The sequence below is a fragment of the Vigna unguiculata genome, chromosome 4, assembly GCF_004118075.2.
Source record: "Vigna unguiculata cultivar IT97K-499-35 chromosome 4, ASM411807v1, whole genome shotgun sequence".
Classification (NCBI taxonomy): domain Eukaryota; kingdom Viridiplantae; phylum Streptophyta; class Magnoliopsida; order Fabales; family Fabaceae; genus Vigna; species Vigna unguiculata.
In genome coordinates this window covers 8431448-8443759 of record NC_040282.1, presented here as the reverse complement: position 1 = coordinate 8443759, position 12312 = coordinate 8431448, and the positions used below count along the sequence as shown (strand labels likewise).

General features: G+C 33.0%; 1 long non-coding RNA gene across 1 annotated transcript; it reads right to left on the bottom strand.

The window, feature by feature from the left end:
• Positions 1-296: 296 nt before the first annotated feature.
• LOC114180282 lies at positions 297-945 on the bottom strand. Its single transcript, XR_003603659.1, has 3 exons — positions 853-945; positions 448-539; positions 297-357 (listed from the first exon to the last, which is right to left on the bottom strand). It is a non-coding gene; the product is annotated as an uncharacterized LOC114180282 (long non-coding RNA).
• Between the last annotated feature and the right edge of the window lie 11367 nt (positions 946-12312).

Genomic DNA, 12312 nt, shown 5'->3' with positions numbered 1-12312 from the left:
CGTTGGAATTTCTTATCTTCTAATCCACCTTGGAACAACTTAACCTAATCAAGTTTTGGACTAGAATTTCCATGGCTATCTTCTGATGTTTTCTAATTTGTGAACTCAAACCAAGCACAACACCTATGTTCTTTATGGACCTTGAGCATGACTTCTTTCATGACCAGACCCACCATTGACCATGTTAACCATTGGAAGACAAAGAAACAGGTAATGAGTGACATTGGAGAGCATCTTCCCATTGAAAAATGATCAACATGAAAACGTTAAGAAGCACCTACCTCCTTAATTTCCGTTGAATTTTTCCAAGTTCTGCTCCACTAATATGAAATGGTGAGTCAATTTTGCTGTTTTTTTCTGGACAAATTTCAACTAACAAAACACACTTAACATAAATAAATAAACAATTTCAACTACGACGAAAACCACAAAATTAAGATGTAGAACCTGAAGTTGAAGGAAATCTTCTTTGAAAAGAAACTCAACAAAACGTGGAACGACACCAGCTTGAATAACTTCCTCAATCGGAGGGCTTCGTTCTATAACAAAAAAAAAACAACGCATTAAGACATAGAATCCAAACGATATATGCTACTAGGCGATCAACAAATAGAATTTAGAAGCACAATATTGACAAAGCATGAATTACAAATTGAAAGCATGAGTTAGAATTTTGACAAAGTGTGGTGGCTTCAAGTTGAAGAGTATTATCATCCGACCAAACTACAACAACCATCACTGGAAGACTCTCTAACTACAAAAATAAGTAACCTTAAAAATTGGTTCTATAAACCCTAATTCACACAAAACCAATAAACAAAAACCAAAAGAATGCAAAGAGTGATGATGCACCTTCTTGTCGATAGTGGAAGTCTTAGATTTGATGCACCAATATTTCACAACCAAGAGGGGGGCTGAATTGGTTTTAACAAACTTTGCCCAGTTTTAGCACTTTTGAAATTGTTTTGATAAACCCTTTGCTTGTTGAATCAATTGAAATAGTGTGGTTTGATGCTTAATGTTTGGAGCATTTATACTATGACAAAATATGAAGAGGAAGAGATAAAGCACACAAAGTTTTTATATTGGTTCGATTCCTAAGAATCTACATTAGTTTCATCTAGCAAACCATAGCTAGAGATTTTCACTATATCACAAGAATTTTAAGATTTACAAATACACTTGATAAATCTAAATTTTAAGATAAAGGAACACACATGCAAGGCTTCCACACACTTGCTCAACCACACAACAGCAAGACTATCACACACACTTGCTTTAGACAGAAAACAAAAGAAACAAACAATTTCAAACTGTATCAAAACACAAGAACAAAACCTACAAAATGGATTGAGTACACCTTTTCCAAGACTGAAATTTCTTCATCTTGCCAAGTCAAAATTGAATGTGTCTTGATAGAATTCTTCAAAGGGACCTTCCAAGATAGCTCCAAGAACTTGTTTCACACTTCTCTTTCTTTCTTTTGGTTTAAACAAATTGCTTTTCAGAAAGTGCAGAAACTGTTTTTATATAACAGCTGCTATCAGGCACGAACCTAGTTGACTACATTAGTTGGCTAATCAACTATATTATGACAAAGTCCAACACCAAGTTCAGGATATACGTAGTTAACTATATTAGTAACCTAGTCAACTATCGGGGCAACAGATTGATATTTTCAAGATATCACATACATGTCATATTAACCAATGTAATGCTATTATGGGCATCATAAAAAACTTAACACATCACACATGCATACATTTAATAGCAATAATCTCCCCTTTTTTTGATGATGGCCAAAACAAGACAATATATACAAGAGATACACTAATTCACTTGCTTTTTGTTACCCATATTTGTTACTTCATATATTGTGTCAAAAATTTTCACAATACAAATATACCAAGATAGCATGTCATGTTAATTCAGATATAAGCAGTCAATAGTAGTCAATTTTTAACAATACTGAATACAGAGTTCTCCCTCTTTTTGGACAGAAGCAAAACAAGGATATAACAATTAAAACAGACAAAATAGCAACTTAGACTTAGTGAGCATATATATGCAGAGATAAGAAGATAACCCCAAGGGACAAAAAAAGAGTAATCAGCGGTGAAAGAGTGCACTAGTCTGACATATCATCTGTAGTAGAGTAGGTTTCTTCATCAGTAGCAACATCAGCAGCATTATCAGCGTTTTCTATTTGGGGATTGTCTTCTTCAGCAGCGGATTCATCTTCACTGATAACAGAAGCAGAGTTTGCAGCTTCTTTTGTAACAGGATCATCTTCCTCATCAACAATTTGATGATGCTTCAGCAATTTTGTAGAACCAAACAGGCAACTGAAAGAGTGAGATCAGCCAGAGAATGTAGAACATCAGAATGCATGGAGTGATCAGTGGATAATGGTGGCGGTGAAGTTGCTGCAGATGGAGAAGGATCATCCTTAAATGTCCACTCATTGTCAGTGAATACAAAACCCATGTGATGAAGAGCATTGAGTTCAATGAAGTTGGTATGAGTGAGTGGAACAAAGATTTCATCAGCCAAATCAAGATTATAATACTCAAATACTTTTGACAAGAATAAGGCGTAAGGTAGGGGATACATCTGTAATTTTGTAGTCTTCATGATGGTGTCACACACAAGGGCAGACCAATTGATTTTGACCCTGGAGTTTATGGCATGCATTAGAAAGATATCCTCTGTTAGAAGTTGCCCATGATTTCCAACTCTTGGAGCTAAAATCTAACCTATAATGAATGCCATGACAAGATCATCCCTCTTCATACCACCAACTTTGTAGAAGTTACATTTCTTTGCACTAGAAGGATTACGCAGCAAGGATTTGTATATCTCCATTTTTCGTAGATTTGGGGAACCAACATACGAACTTTTCTCCCCCTAGTTGAAAGCTATCAATAGTGGTCCAGACAGTATCATCCAAGATTATATTGACCCCTTTCACCCTTGATACCACCGTACCATTATCTCTCGAGCATTGGCATAGAAAACCTTAAGAAGGTCAGGATAGTAGATACCTCGAAGTTGTACAAACTTTTCCAAGCTTTGATAGGCAAAGTGCTCTTGAACTGAAACCCATTGTCGCGGAAGAAATCTATGTCGATATATTTCGATTGACAATGTTGTGATCCTTCCAGTTCTTGACAAAGTTGGCTTGCTTCTCATCATCATGATCCAACCATCGAGTTCAGCAGGACGAGAAGTGATTTTGACAGCTATGTGCTTTATGTTTGGGACGCGAGGATGACGAAAGCCATTGATGAAGGTGCATAGATTAGGGTTTATGTGTGGTGGAGAGAAGATGAGAGAAAATGGGGTTTTAGGGTTCTGAACAGATTTGGGAATTTTAGATTTTGTAGAGAAATGAAGTTTTAAAAGAGAAGAAAATTTTACCAAACCACTTTTGTGCCATACGTAGTTAACTAGGGTACTAACGTAGTTGACTACTTTCGAAATATGCCAAAGGAAATATGAAAAATGTGTGACTAGTTAACTAGCAAGTTGACTATGTTATGCAGAATGAGAAAACCTGATGCAGAATGACAAGTCTGATGCAGGGAAAGTATAGTTAACTAAGGAGTTGACTACGTAATGCAGAAACAGAAAAAAATTGGTGCAGTGGTGACATCTGATGCAGTTAAAAAAATAGTTAACTACAGAGTTGACTTCTAATGCAGAAACAGAAAAATTGTGCAATGGTGAAAATTCTGATGCAGTATGAAGGGATAGTTAACTACAGAGTTGACTATGTAATGCAGAGACAGAATAACAGGTGCAATGGTATAATTCTGGTGCAGTATAGTTAACTGTATTTACTGCAAAGTACAAAATATGAAGGTAGTAGCTATGTAGTACATGTTAAAATCAAGTATCCCAAGTTCATTTCGAAGTACATAAAATCTTTCCCTAGCCAAAGGTTTAGTGAATATGTCAGCCAATTGATTATTTGTGTCAATATATTCAATTTTGCATTCTCCTTTTGCAACATGATCTCTAATAAAATGATGTCTTATTTCTATATGTTTGGTTCTAGAGTGCATGATTGGATTCTTTGTGAGATTTATAGCACTAGTACTATCACACCTAAGAGGAATGTTGTCTAAATGAATGCCATAATCTTCTAGGTGATGCTTGATCCAAATGGATTGTGCACAACAGCTTCCTGCAGCAATATATTCTGCTTCCGTGGTAGAAAGCGCAACACATGCTTGTTTTTTAGAATGCCATGACACTAATGAACAACCTAATAGATGACATGTTCCACTAGTACTCTTTCTATCCACTTTACAGCCACCAAAATCAGAGTCACTATATCCCACCAATGATATATTTAGCCCCTCTAGGATACCATAAGCCTAGACTTTTAGTGCCTTTCAAGTATTTCAAAATTCTTTTTACAGCAGTTAAGTGAGACTCCTTAGGACATGATTGAAACCGTGCACAAACACACACACTATGCATGATATCCGGACGACTAGCGGTTAAGTAAAGTAGAGAACCAATCATACCTCTATACTTTGTTTGATCAACACACTTACCTGATTCATCAATATCTAAATAGCAATTAGTGGCCATAGGTGTGGAAGATTCTTGCAACTGTCCATAGAGAATTTCTTTAATAAATCTGCACAGTACTTGGCTTGGTGGATGAATATACCATTCTTAACTTGCTTGATTTGTAGTCCAAGAAAGAAGGTTAATTCTCCCATCATAGACATCTCAAACTCTTGTTGCATATTTGTAGAGAATTCCTTGCACAAAGAAAGATTAGTGGATCCAAAAATGATATCATCTACATAGATTTGTACAAATAAAAGATCTTTATTGGATTTTTTGACAAATAAAGTAGAGTCAACATTACCTCTATGGAATTCACACTTAATCAAGAATAGACTAAGTCTTTCATACCATGATCTTGGAGCTTGCTTTAAACCATATAGAGCTTTCTTTAGTTTGTAGACATGATTTGGAAATGCAAAGTCTTGAAAACCAGGAGGTTGTTCTACAAATACTTCTTCCTTGATGTATCCATTCAAAAAAGCACTCTTCACATCCATTTGAAAGAGTTTAAAGTCCAACATTGATGCAATGGCTAGAAGAATTCTTATAGCTTCTAATCTTGCCACCGGTGCATAGGTTTCATCATAGTCAATTCCCTTCTTCTTGACTATATCCTTTGGCTACAAGTCTTGCTTTATTTCTCACAATGCAGCCACTATCATTGAGTTTGTTTCTAAACACCCATTTGGTTCCAATAACTTGTTGATTTTGGTGTCGAGGAACTAGATCCCAAACTTCATTTCTTTGGAATTGGTTTAGCTCCTCTTGCATTGCAAATACCAATTCTCATCCTTGAGTGCATCATCTACTGTCTTTGGCTCTATTTGGGATACAAATGCCACATTTAAACATAACTGACTGAGCTGCTTCCTTGTAGACACTCCTTTTGATATGTCTCCTATCACATTGTCTAGTGACATGTCCTTTGGAGTAGTCCATACTTTTGGCAGATCATCGAGTTTACTTTGTAGTTGACTATCTGTGGCTGTATCAACAGTTTTCTCTTCAATCTGAACATTTTGAGGCTTTTCTGCTAAATCTCCCCCTGTCTCAAGAAATTCATCGCTTTTTCTAGGTTCATGCATGTTAGTATAGGTTTCCAAACATTCATCAAATGCAACATGTATTGATTCCTCAATAGTTAAAGTTCTTTTGTTGTACACCCTATATGCTTTGCTAGTAAGAGAGTAACCCAAGAATATACCTTCATCAGCCTTTGAATCAAATTTGCCAATGTTAGATTTTCCATTGTTTAATACAAAGCATTTGCATCCAAAAATTTTCAAATGAGAGATAGTTGGTTTTCTTCCTTTAAAAAGTTCATAAGGTGTTAATTTCAAAATGGGTCTTATCAATACTCTATTTAGCACATAACATGCAGTACTTACTGCATCAGCCCAAAAATATTTTGGCAAGATTATTTTCATTCAACATGGTTCTTGCCAATTCTTCCAAGGACCTATTTTTCCTTTCTACAACACCATTTTGCTGTGGTGTTCTAGGTGCAGAAAAATTGTGTGAGATCCCATTTTCTTCACAATATGTTTCAAAAATAGCATTTTGAAATTCACCTCCATGATCACTTCTAATGGATTTAATTCTTAAGTCTTCTCATTTTGTATAACATTGGCAAATTTTTAAAGACTTTGAATGTGTCATTCTTAGCAGATAAAGAATGTCCAAGTGTACCTTGAGTAGTCATCTACTAGAACTAAAGCATAATAATTTCCCCCAATGCTCCTAGTTCTAGAAGGTCCAAACAAGTCCATATGTATTAATTCTAATGGATTAGATGTAGAAACAGTTTGCTTTGATTTGAAAGAGGTTTTGATTTGCTTGCCTTTTTGACATGCATCACATAGCCTATCTTGCTCAAACTTAATGTTAGGCAAACCATTTACCAATTTCTTTTTAGCTAGTTTGTTTAGATGTGCCATGTGAATGTGTGCAAGTCTTTTGTGCCAAACCCATGGATCATCTTTTTTAGCAAATAAGCAAAGAATGGATTTGAAATCAGAATTTTCAAAATCAACCATGTAGATATTTTGAATTCTTTTTCCAACAAATACTACTTCATTTGATGATGCACAACATATCAAACAATGATTTGATTCAAAAATAACCTTCAGCCCTTTATCACACAATTGACTTATACTAAGCAAGTTATGTTTCAGCCCTTCAACTAATAGTACATTTTCAATGACAGTGGAAGAAGAACTTGTTACCTTGCCTACACCTAGAATTTTACCTCTATTGTTATCACCATAGGTAACATGACCACTTGCTTTGTATGATATTTTGCTGAATTTCTTTGCATCACCTGTCATATGTCTTGAACAACCACTATCCAAATACCACATTGATTCCTTGGCTCCAAGACTTATCTGCATAGTACAGTTTAAAGAGATGATGCAGGTACCCAATTGAATTTGGGTCCTTTCATGTTAGACAAAACATTTGAATTCTTGACTATCCATTTATATTTACCTTCAGGAACACCATGCTTCTTAAAGTAACATTTATTTGATGTATGACCAGGTTTGCAACAGTAAAAGCATACAATAGAAGATGGTTTACTCATGTTAATGAATTTCCTTGATTCTAGTTGACTACCTAGTTGATTTTCGTGTTCTGCATATCCTATGCCTTTTCTGTTCATTACATTTCTTTGGGAACCTATCATAACATCTAGATAATTTCTTCCTAGAGTGAATCTAGTTAATGTACTCATTAGATATTTGATTCTCTCTAATTGTTTGGAACAATTTTCACAATTAAGCACACTCTTTTTGCAATTACCACTTTTATGCTTTTCAATATTTTCAAGCTCAGTTTTCAACTCATCATTTTCTGTTTCAAGCTGTTTTAATCTATTTTCAAGCCACCTATTTTCACCTTTATGTATGTTATTAGAGTATTGCAACTTTCTAGCCTCTTCATGCTACTCATTATATACATCAAGTAGTTGATAGAACCTATTTTCATAGCTTTCATCAGTAGATTCAAGATTACTTACACTGTTGGCAGAGGATTTTTTATCAGCCATCAAACACAGATTTGTTTCTTCCTCATGGCTTTCACTTGAATCACTAGAGGTGCTGGAGTCATTGCCAAGTAATATATGCTTTCTTCACTCTCTTGGACTTGCTTGTGGCTTCACTCTTTTCCTCCAATTTCTTTTTGATCTTAAGAATTGGACAATCAGGTTTGATATGACCAGATTTGCCACACTCATAACATGTTGGAGTGCTAGGTGATGACTCTTGCCTCTTGGAAGGGAATCTTCTATTTCCTGCAGCTGCAGATTTTGCATTAGATTTATTTTTGTACTTCAAAAATCTTGAGAGACGTTTTACCATCAGATTCAGTGTCTCAGAATCATAATTTTCATCCTTCTGATCTGCTGTTTCTTTATCTTTGCTGGCTTTGCTTCTGCTTTCAGTTTTTGCAGCAGCTTTTAATACAATGCTTTGCCTTTTCTCTCCTTCCTCTTCCTTTTTTAGACGTCCAAGTTCCAATTCATGTTCTCTTAGTTTTCCAAAGAGGGTTGCCATACTCATTGTCAGTGGCGGATCTTGACTAAAAGTGTCGGATGGGCCAAAGTAATATAATTTTGAAATCATTAGATTCGATCATTAATATAATGCTTCAAAAAATGGCTTCTCTAACTGAACATTTTTTATCATTAGTATAATGCTTTAAAATATGTGTAGAGGTATAATCTATCTTGTTTTAGTCAATAATTTTCTTTTCATCACTCTTAAATGATTAATTTATTCTTTCATTATTTATCAACATACTTTTTTTAAAATAATACTAAAAAATAATTGATCACAATCTAATAAAAAATTGAGACATGTAATTATTAAAAGAAAAATATATTCATTATTCTTAATACATAATACACTATTATTTTTTTCTATATTCATAAAAAAAAAAGAATATACAAAAAGCTCATTAGATAAAAAAAATAATATTTTTCATTATCAAATAAGACAAAAGACAAGAAAGGAAGAGGATAAATGAGAAATATAATGAGTTTATGTCTAATTTTTTTTTCTTTAAAAACAAAAAGAAGACATATGAGAGTGAGAGATTATTACAATTTGTGAAAAACTAAAAAGACAATGAAAAGGAAAATAAAAATTAGGTTAATAAATATTTGGTTTAATTACTCTTTTGATTCATGCTTTTGTTTAAAAATGTTAAGTTGGTCCTCCAATTTTTTTTAGTCTCAATTTGGTCCCAATTTTTGAAAAATTGGTCGTCTTGTATGATAAATTTCATTAAATTCCTCGAAACATATCAATGATCTTTTCATTAAAATTGAAACTCTTAATATGGATGATTTGCTTTATTGGTATAATTAACCTAATCCTACTGTCAATTTTTAAATAAAATCAGGGGTCAAAAGAAAAATTAAACCTACATATTTTCATTATATTTAATTTTATGTTTTATTATGTATTTACATTAAATGTTATGTTTAAATAAAAGAAATAAAAAATAAAAAATTTAATTTTTATTAATTTCTAATATATATTACCTATAATTTAAAAAAATTAATAAATTTTAAATATATTTTTATATTATATATATATATATATATATATATATATATATAATCAAAATCTTGGGGGGGTGGGGCGGGGGCAGGCCCCTCCTTGCCCCTAAATAGCTTCACCACTGCTTATTGTGGTGAGATCTCTTGGTTCTAAAATTGCAGTGACCTTAGGCTGCTATGCTCTATTTAGACTTTTCAGTATTTTGATATTCAGTTCTTTCTTTTCAAAGACCTTTCCCAAGGCTATGAGATGATTCACAATATGAGTGAACCTTTTTTACACATCATAGATTATTTCTTCAGCCTTCATCCTAAACATTTCATAATCCTGGATTAATGTGTTCTTTCTAGCTCTCTTGACTTCATTCGTGCATTCATGAGTTACCTTTAACACATCCCACATTTCTTTGGCGGATTGACAAATTGATACCCTGTAGAATTCATCCAATGTTAGTGCAGATGAGATTATATTCTTGGCTCTCACATCATAATGAGCACGTTTATTTTCATCACGAGTCCAGGATAAGAAATCTTTAGGTATAGTTTTTCCTTCCTCAATTTTTGTAGGTATAAATGGACCATTAACAATAGCATCCCATACACCTTTATCAACTGATTCTAAAAAGATCTTCATTCTGATTTTCCAGAAGGGATAGTTATCTCTAGAAAATAAGGGTGGTCTTTTTTATTAAAGCCCCTTCAGAAAAAGTTTGTGAAATATTGGCCATCTGTCAAGATCTAGTCGACTATGGATTCGACTAACCAGCTCTGGTGCCACTTGTTAGATTTGAAGCACCACTATTTCACAATCAAGAGGGGAGTGAATTGGTTTTAACAAATTTTTCCCAGTTTTAGCACTTTTAAAATTGTTTTGATAAACCATTTGCTTGTTGAATCAATTGAAATAGTGTGGTTTGATGCTTAATGTTTGGAGCATTTATACTATGACAAAATATGGAGAGGAAGAGATAAAGCACACAAAGTTTTTATACTAGTTCGATTCCTAAGAATCTGCATCCAGTTTCATCTAGCAAACCACAACTAGAGATTTTCACTATATCACAAGAATTTCAAGATTTAAAAATACACTTGATAAATCTAAATTCTAAGATAAAGGAACACACACGCAAGGCTTCCACACTCTTGCTCAACCACACAACAGCAAGGTTATCACACACACTTGCTTTAGACAGAAAACAACATAAACAAATAGTTTCAAACTGTATCAAAAACACAAGAACAAAGCCTACAAAATGGATTGAGTACACCTTTTCCAAGACTAAAATTTCTTCATCTTGCCAAGTCAAAATTGAATGTGTCTTGATAGAATTCTTCAAAGGGACCTTCCAAGATAGCTCCAAGAACCTATTTCACACTTCTCTTTCTTTCTTTTGGTTTGAACAAATTGCTTTTCAGAAAGTGCAGAAACTGTTTTTATATAACAGCTGCTATCAGGCACGAACCTAGTTGACTATATTAGTTGGCTAGTCAACTATATTATGACAAAGTCCAACACCAAGTTCCAGGATATACGTAGTTAACTATATTAGTAACCTAGTCAACTATCGGGGCAACAGATTGATATTTTCAGGATATCACGTACATGTCATATTAACCATTGTAATGCTATTATGGGCATCATCAAAAACTTAACACATCACACATGCATACATTTAATAGCAATAGGAAGCCTGAAGAGGAGCTAGAAACTCTTGCTAAGCTTGGAGACCTTCGTGATGCTTCTTCTGCAACCATGCTTTTGTGGATAAACTATAATATTCCTGATCGAGTTGCCATTGGAGAAAGCGAGACCAACGTTAATTTGAGATAGTTTGCAACCATGGAGGAAGCGTAGTACTCGACAATAGTACTCGACGGTGCCTTTTTGGGCAAAGGGAGATTCCACGACAGCATTGGATCACTTCCTGACTGAGTGACGATGGTGAAGTGAGACGAAGATTTGTAGGAAAAGAGAATATTTCATAGGAAAAGGCCGGGTCACGCGACAGTTGTGAATGAAAAAGTAAGTACTCCAAATATGAAAAAGGAGGAATATGAATATGAAAAGCAAGAAAATGATCTTCGTTAAAAAATTCCAAGACTTACGAGAGATTTTTTAAAAATTGCTAATATTTACTTGAGGTTTCTACAAAACCTCTGTTATTTACCAGAGGTTTGACTAACCTCTGTTACGTGTATGTGTTACTAGAGGTTGTTGTAACCCCTGATAATAAACCTCCCTTAAAATTAATATTTTTGGTAGTGATATGGTTATTTTCATTGAAAAAAGTTAACTGAAAAATTTAATTATAATTCAATTATCATGAGTTCAAAAATATGAAAAAACGATAGACATTCTTTTAGATTTTGATAATTATAAATATACTAGATTATGTATTCATATTTATTGAATTAGTCACAATAATATTAAATATATAATTTTTGAGTATATTATTTTGGCTCTCCAAAAATTTTAGTAAAGATCCGCCATAGATGCATACAATATTGTAAAATATATAAATATATGTATATATAAATATTTTAAGTATATTATATGTTATTGTAGAATTATGTATCAAATTTATGAGTACAATATAGAAAAAGAAAATGGTCACCGCAATATACATTAATATTATGATTAGAAATGTATCAAAATTCATTACAAGAAAAACTCAATTTATTTACGGTTGAAATTCGTATGTAACTAATAAAATCTGTAGATAAGAGAATATTACCTACAAATTACATATGAACAAAAATTCGTATATAAATATATCATAATTAAATTCACATATAAAATTATCTATAAATAATTATATACAGATATATTCGTGGATAATTATCTACGAAATATTTCAAATATTATTAATGTTATATATAATTTTAATATTTTGATATAATTAAGTTACCTTTACACATAATAATAATTATTTTTAATTAACTAACAAATTATTTAAAAATATTTAATATTCAAATTTACAAAGTTAGATACATAATCAGATTGAATAATACTGTTATAATGCATGGAATTAGCGACCAAAAATTAGGGTTTAGGCTATGACGTTAATTAAACGGCTAAAAAAACCTACAAACGACATAAAATCATGTATCAAATTATTTATAGTTCTATCTCAATAAGCGTTGGGTGCCCTAGGATTAAA